This window comes from Clarias gariepinus, chromosome 7 (assembly GCF_024256425.1).
Source record: "Clarias gariepinus isolate MV-2021 ecotype Netherlands chromosome 7, CGAR_prim_01v2, whole genome shotgun sequence".
Classification (NCBI taxonomy): Eukaryota; Metazoa; Chordata; class Actinopteri; order Siluriformes; family Clariidae; genus Clarias; species Clarias gariepinus.
The window spans coordinates 30,281,760-30,287,905 of NC_071106.1; the positions used below are offsets into that span (position 1 = coordinate 30,281,760).

At 37.3% G+C, this 6,146-nt stretch overlaps 1 protein-coding gene across 1 annotated transcript in view; it reads right to left on the bottom strand.

Annotated features, from left to right (window-relative positions):
• myo7aa (myosin VIIAa) overlaps positions 1-4,230 on the bottom strand; it is a 57,804-nt gene extending 53,574 nt beyond the window's left edge. The window contains exon 1 of the mRNA XM_053500460.1: positions 4,096-4,230. The gene's annotated coding sequence lies outside the window, so the exon portion shown is untranslated. The remainder of the gene's footprint in view (positions 1-4,095) is intronic.
• Between the last annotated feature and the right edge of the window lie 1,916 nt (positions 4,231-6,146).

Genomic DNA, 6,146 nt, shown 5'->3' on the forward strand with positions numbered 1-6,146 from the left:
TAGTAAGGTGCTCTACTCTACTGTACGGTCAGCATCCTCTCCTCTTTTTCTCATAACAGATGTAAAATGAACATCATACTCAAGGGGAAGACAATGTAATGACCCATCGTCTGGTTTCTATTAAAGTCCAGGCAGTTAATGTGGCGTGGACACGCAGGGGTGAGCAGGCTAAATGAGGAGCCATGCTCACTGTCATTAATATTTCAGTGTCTAGTTAAGCCAAAAGAGAATTAGACATAAAGGACACAGTGCAGACCAGAGTGAAACAGACCATGCCGTACTCCACGCAAAGTATAATATATGTTGTTGATTTGCACTAAATGTAGTTTTAGATTAAGACAAAAACACAATAGTAAAGAATACATCTTTCCTAAAGTACCACAGATTCTCTTGCACTAACATTACGTGTAATGATTCAGATCTCAGATTTTATCTGAACATCATGCAAAACAATGTCGTTCAATATTTTACTCTTTTAATTGGCTTTGGATTTAAGTTAAAACATAAAATACTGAAATACTTACATTACTATATCTGTTATATGTCTAGTAGCCGAGTGCAGAGAAAGGAAAAGAAACAGGAGGAGCTTTAAAAAAAATGCTGACAAACTAAAAATGGTAGGCAGGCTTTTTTAAGTAGTTAATAATTGTTATGATTGCTCCTGTCACATTGCATCACACGCAAAACCTGCCCCCATCAGGGAAAACTGAAGACAAAGAAAAACATGAAAGATTCTGTCGTACAAGTCTGGGAATGCATAACAAAAAAAAAAGAATGCAGCAGTTTGCTGATGTCAGCGGGTTGCCAAATTGATGCTGTTATTACAAACAAGGGATAAGCTATCAAATATAATTAATATGTTATTTAATGATGTGTTATAAAACATAAACTAACATATACTGTATGTGTGTCGCCTTAGGTGGATAATATGTAAAGAACGACTAAGATCATGACGAATGTACATTTTCTTTTCATTATTTTTTCTAAGCAATAATAACAATTTTATGACCGTAACTTATATCTTATTTTACAGCTGAAGAGTTGAAGACACCTTGGCTGTGCTGGGATTTAATCCAACACCCTATCTAATCTAATATGGACCTTTTGAATTTAAACCACAAACCAGTTTATAGCAAAAACCAAAATATTGGTCTCGACATTCCAATACTTTTAGAAGAGGTTGTGATTCAGTGGTACAAAAATAAAACTATGATGTAATATGGTGTAACTTCCCGTGAGTGGAACAAGCTACCAAAATTTTTAAGTCAAACATGCAAATGAGGTTAGCTCCAAAAGAGAGTGGCAAAGCCATCCTACATGTACAAATACAAATAACAAATAAAAATGAACTAAAAATTACATGCTGTACAAGCTGCGTAAAGCCAAGGCAAAGATCAGCTCAATACTAATGTTGAAATATGAGAAAACCTGCACTCCCACTAGCTGTACAAAGTCCTTGAGACGACAGTATAGAATTAAGCCTGCATCAGTCACATTCTGGCTTTTAATATAAATCAGCTCAGATTTCACCCAGTCAGAGAGTTGGAGCTGACAAATGTGGCCACGCTTTGTAGATTACACTGCAAAAACTAAGCACTTGCTGTGAACTTATTGTTGACTGGTGAATTATTAGAGAATGAAAAGGGAATAAGGAAAAGTTAAATGGTTCTGCAGACTGTGGAACCAGTATGATTGTCTTTTAACTCGTATTAAACTCAATAAACGCACCTTTTAAGCAGGCTCTTAAAAGAAGCTTTATAATTGCGTTAAGAATGCACCATTTTATAAACTGTACATTGCCCAATATTCTCCATCGGCCCGAATTTCCGAAACTGCTCTCTATGTTAGGCAATTTCCCCATTAAGACTAATGAAAACTTCGATGATTCGTTCCACACCCTAAAAATATTCATGGAAAAATTATTAATACAAAATCTAAGAAAAATAAAACAAATTAACCTGCATTTTACCTTTGAAAAGAATTGTGACTGGTGTTAAATAAGAGCAGAAGCAGGAGCAGGGGGGGCTACTGTGGACACTCAAGCAGTCTCGCAAACACACACACATGATTACAATGTTATAGTAAACTGTACATGTGCACACGGATGTTGACTATACCAGTGACACACGCACACTGAGACTGAAGATGGGAGATGCTTACCCATAATCCCACAGCGCAAGAGAGAGAGTAATCATTGGCTCAATTGTATTTATGTGACACTCGGCAGACAAAGCGCATGCATACTACAGTACTTGATTATCAAGACCTCGCCCGTTTAACAAGTTTAAATTTATTAAAACATTTGCTCGTCTTGCAAAATGCTTGTAGACCAAGTTACTCGTAATTCAAGGTTCCACTATAACTAAACCATAATCTTTTTCTTTTTTTTTTTTGGTCTGTCTACGTGCCATCCAGTACATTAGGTGACGCATACTACTGTACCAAGATTGGAGATATACCCGTAATGTCTGTGGCAGTTACATTTACATTTACATTTAGGCATTTGGCAGACGCTCTTATCCAGAGCGACTTACAAAAAGTGCTTTAATGTTTACAACATTGGATACATACTTACACTGGATTAACTAGGTTAATAACTAAGTGCCATTAGTCCAACACATCTAAGAAGAGTTTTTTTTTTTTTTTTTTCCTTCGGGGTTTTTCTTAAGTTACTTAAGGGGTTAGGTTGCCAGATTGATGCCAATTGTTATTCACACACTATAGTTAATTTGGGAATGCCAGTTAGCCTAACTTGCATGTCTCTGGATCGTGGGAGAAAACTGAAGCACCCAAAGGGACCCAAAAAGCACAGAGAGAACAAGCAAACTCCGTGCATGCAGACCCAGGCAGGAAATAAAACAGGCAGGAAATAAACCCAACTTAGGCAACCTGCATATATGACTGACTTAAGATCCTCTCAGAAATCCTGGCAAGTTAGTTCATTTAATCCAGCTAGCTAGCGGTGAATAGCAGTATTCATATCATGAATATAATACAAGATCCTCTGTGGTGTTAGCCCACACCTAGCCTCAGCATTTAGTAGTAGGGATATGTTGTTTATATTATCCTGCTAGCTAGCCTTATCAGCAAATATTAGATAAATGTATAAATAAAAACTATTTGCCAGTAAATATGTATATGATTTAAGATAATCTCACGAATTAATTAATCTTACAAATGATTCAGTCAATTTTTTAGCTTGTCTAAGAACGCTAGCTAGCCTTAGCATTGGATTTTGTATAGTACACATACAAGAAATAATTTTATTGTATATTAGCTAGCTAGTCTTAGTTTAAGATAATTGTTTAATACAATTTTATCAGAAACTGTTACTCAGCTATAACATTGGAATTATAATGATAACTTAAAGGTCCTCTTTGAAATCATATTTGGCTGACTCATGTTAGCTATCTGGCTAATGAAATCACAAAATTACATTCCATTTTTCATCTAAAAAACATCCAGTCAGAACTGCTCTCATTTCTTCTAAGCTTCTAAGGGGATTTATAAGGAAAATAAAATTCTGTAAAACAAAATTTTAGGAAAGGCACTTTAAATAACATAAATCAAGATTATTTTCCCCTGTCTGGTTTAAAGTATTCCGTCTTTTTTTATTACTCTGGAATGGAATTTTAATGCATGGAAAAGGAAATAAAATATTACTTGAAACTCAGTAGTAGTGGAAATGTTTTACAGTCATTAATTATTCAAAGCTATTGGTTGAGTAAATTTACTTTTCTGCGATACAACCTTTTAGAGATGAGGATACATTTACACTGTATAGATTTTTATAAACACATACTGTGACACCACAGAAATGAATTAGGATTTACCTAAACAAAAAATATTAAACAACTTTTTACACAGTTCCATATTACAGAACATCTTCAAGTTGATAAATTCCTTAGTATGAAAAAAAAACACCCATTAACATAATGCTGGGTTTTTTTTTATAAGAATTTGAAGTCAAAGATTATATAAAATTATATACTATCATACCATGCTACAGAATCAGGAGGGTAACAATATCACAGTCACTTTTTCCTATCAGGGGGCCATTATTGTTACATTGTAAGAAAACTTAATTCAACATACCTGTGCAAGTGTTTTAGACAGGTCCTTTGCTCTTTAGGGTATCTGGAGGACAGGTAGACATCCAGACTGGTGAATAAAAAGGTGGGTGATAATGAAGATTAATAGTGAAGAAATGTAGGCCTGAATTTCCTCTTTTGATCTCTAACTGATGTCTCTGATGTGATGCTTCCTCCTTCATCTGCTCCTGGAATTAACAATGACTCTGTGCCAATGTTTCACTCTCAAACCTTGATCCCTTTTAAGAGAGGGCGGGTGCAGGTCAGCCTTGGAGAGGGAGGAGGGACTCAGCAGGGGTGCTGCGCAGTGTGAGAGGTAAACTGACCCCTGGCACTCAGAACAATCGCTGATACACACATTGCAAAAATTATTTAAATACACATAAAAGATACAAGCAAAAATCCATCTCTCTTGGGGTGGAAAAGGTCACAGGTTCCATCATGCATTCGATATCCTCAGTAACTTACACATGGCTGAGTTTAACTGCAAGCATGGAAACACACACAGGGTCATTTTCCTGCCTCTCATTTCTCCACTGGGATAAATGTTCATGTAATTAGCGGTTATATTTCTTAAATCGCAATGTATACACAAAGTGGTCATGTGGGCGTGTCAATCTTCCAAATCAACAATGTGTTCTTTGTAAAAGTAGCTAAGATCATTAATAAATCAAGAGGCCCAACTTTAAAAGGACACAAAGGCGAGAGATACAATGGAATGGCTAACAATTGAAAAATGGAGAAAGACATCATGGGTTTCCACCCAAGTTCTCTGTTATGCCTCAACAGCCATAACGTTATAAAGCACCGACAGGTGAAGTGAATATAATTGATTATCTCATTACAATGGCAACAAGTGAGCAGTCATTTTTCAAAATCAGTTTTGGAAGCAGGAACAATTGGCAAGTGTAGAGATCTAAGTGATTTCGACAAGAGACAAGTTGTGATACTAGATCAGAGCCTCTTCACAAAACTTCTTGAGGGGTGTCCCCAGTATGCAGTGGTTAGTTCTTACCGAAAATGTTCCAAGTTAAGACAAAATAGAGACACTGTAGACAGGATCATGAGCATCCATGACTCACTGATGTACGTGGAAGCAAAGCGGAAACTGCTGAAAAAAGTTAATTTAGATTATGGCAGAACATACAGCGCATCACACAGCCACAATCTGGAGTAATGAGAATATGGGACTTTATTCCAGAGCGATGGGTGCATCGGCATAAAGTGAGCACCCATCATGCATAGTGATGGGTACAAGGTCTGTACAAGGCTCTACAGAGTTATAATCTGGAGTATGCCAATAAAATGGTCAGCTGACAACTGGAATGTACTGACGGACCAGGTTATCACATCTTTCTAGTCTTCTTCCCAGATAACACAGACATATTCCAGGACTCAAATTGTGAAAAAGTGTCTCTGGAAGTATGAGGAGTAATTTTCACATATGAACATATGCCAGACAGTGTATTTAAACACTATATATCCATGTAGTGCAGACAAATCACAGGTTAATATTGATGCACTTACTATAGAACTGATCAAGTATTAGAATAACAGCTTTACAGAGGGATCTGTATGGCACACGGGCTCCAGGAGGCTATCACAGAAGACTTCGGGCAAGAGGCAGGGTACACCCTGCACAGGGTGCCAATCCATCGCAGGGCACACACACACACACACTAAGGGTAACTTAGGAACGTCAATTAGCCTAATCTGCAGGTCATTGGATTGAGGGAGAAAACCGAAGAACCTCAGCATTGATTACTTATCTATAACAGTATGCCCCATTGTGCATTTTTCCTTATACTGTACATATGTTATTGTTGTTGTTGGTCTTTCTGGCAAGGGGGGTCGTCACAGCCAACCATCTGGTGCGCACAGGTTTTACACCTTATGTCCTTCCTAACGCAACCCTCCCATTTTATCCGGGCTTGGAACCGGCACTGCATCCAATGGCTAAGCACTGGCTGGGAATAGAACCCAGGCCTTTAAGTTGCCAGTACTTGTATAGATACTGTACCTACATTATACAAACACAAATACTGGCGACTCTAC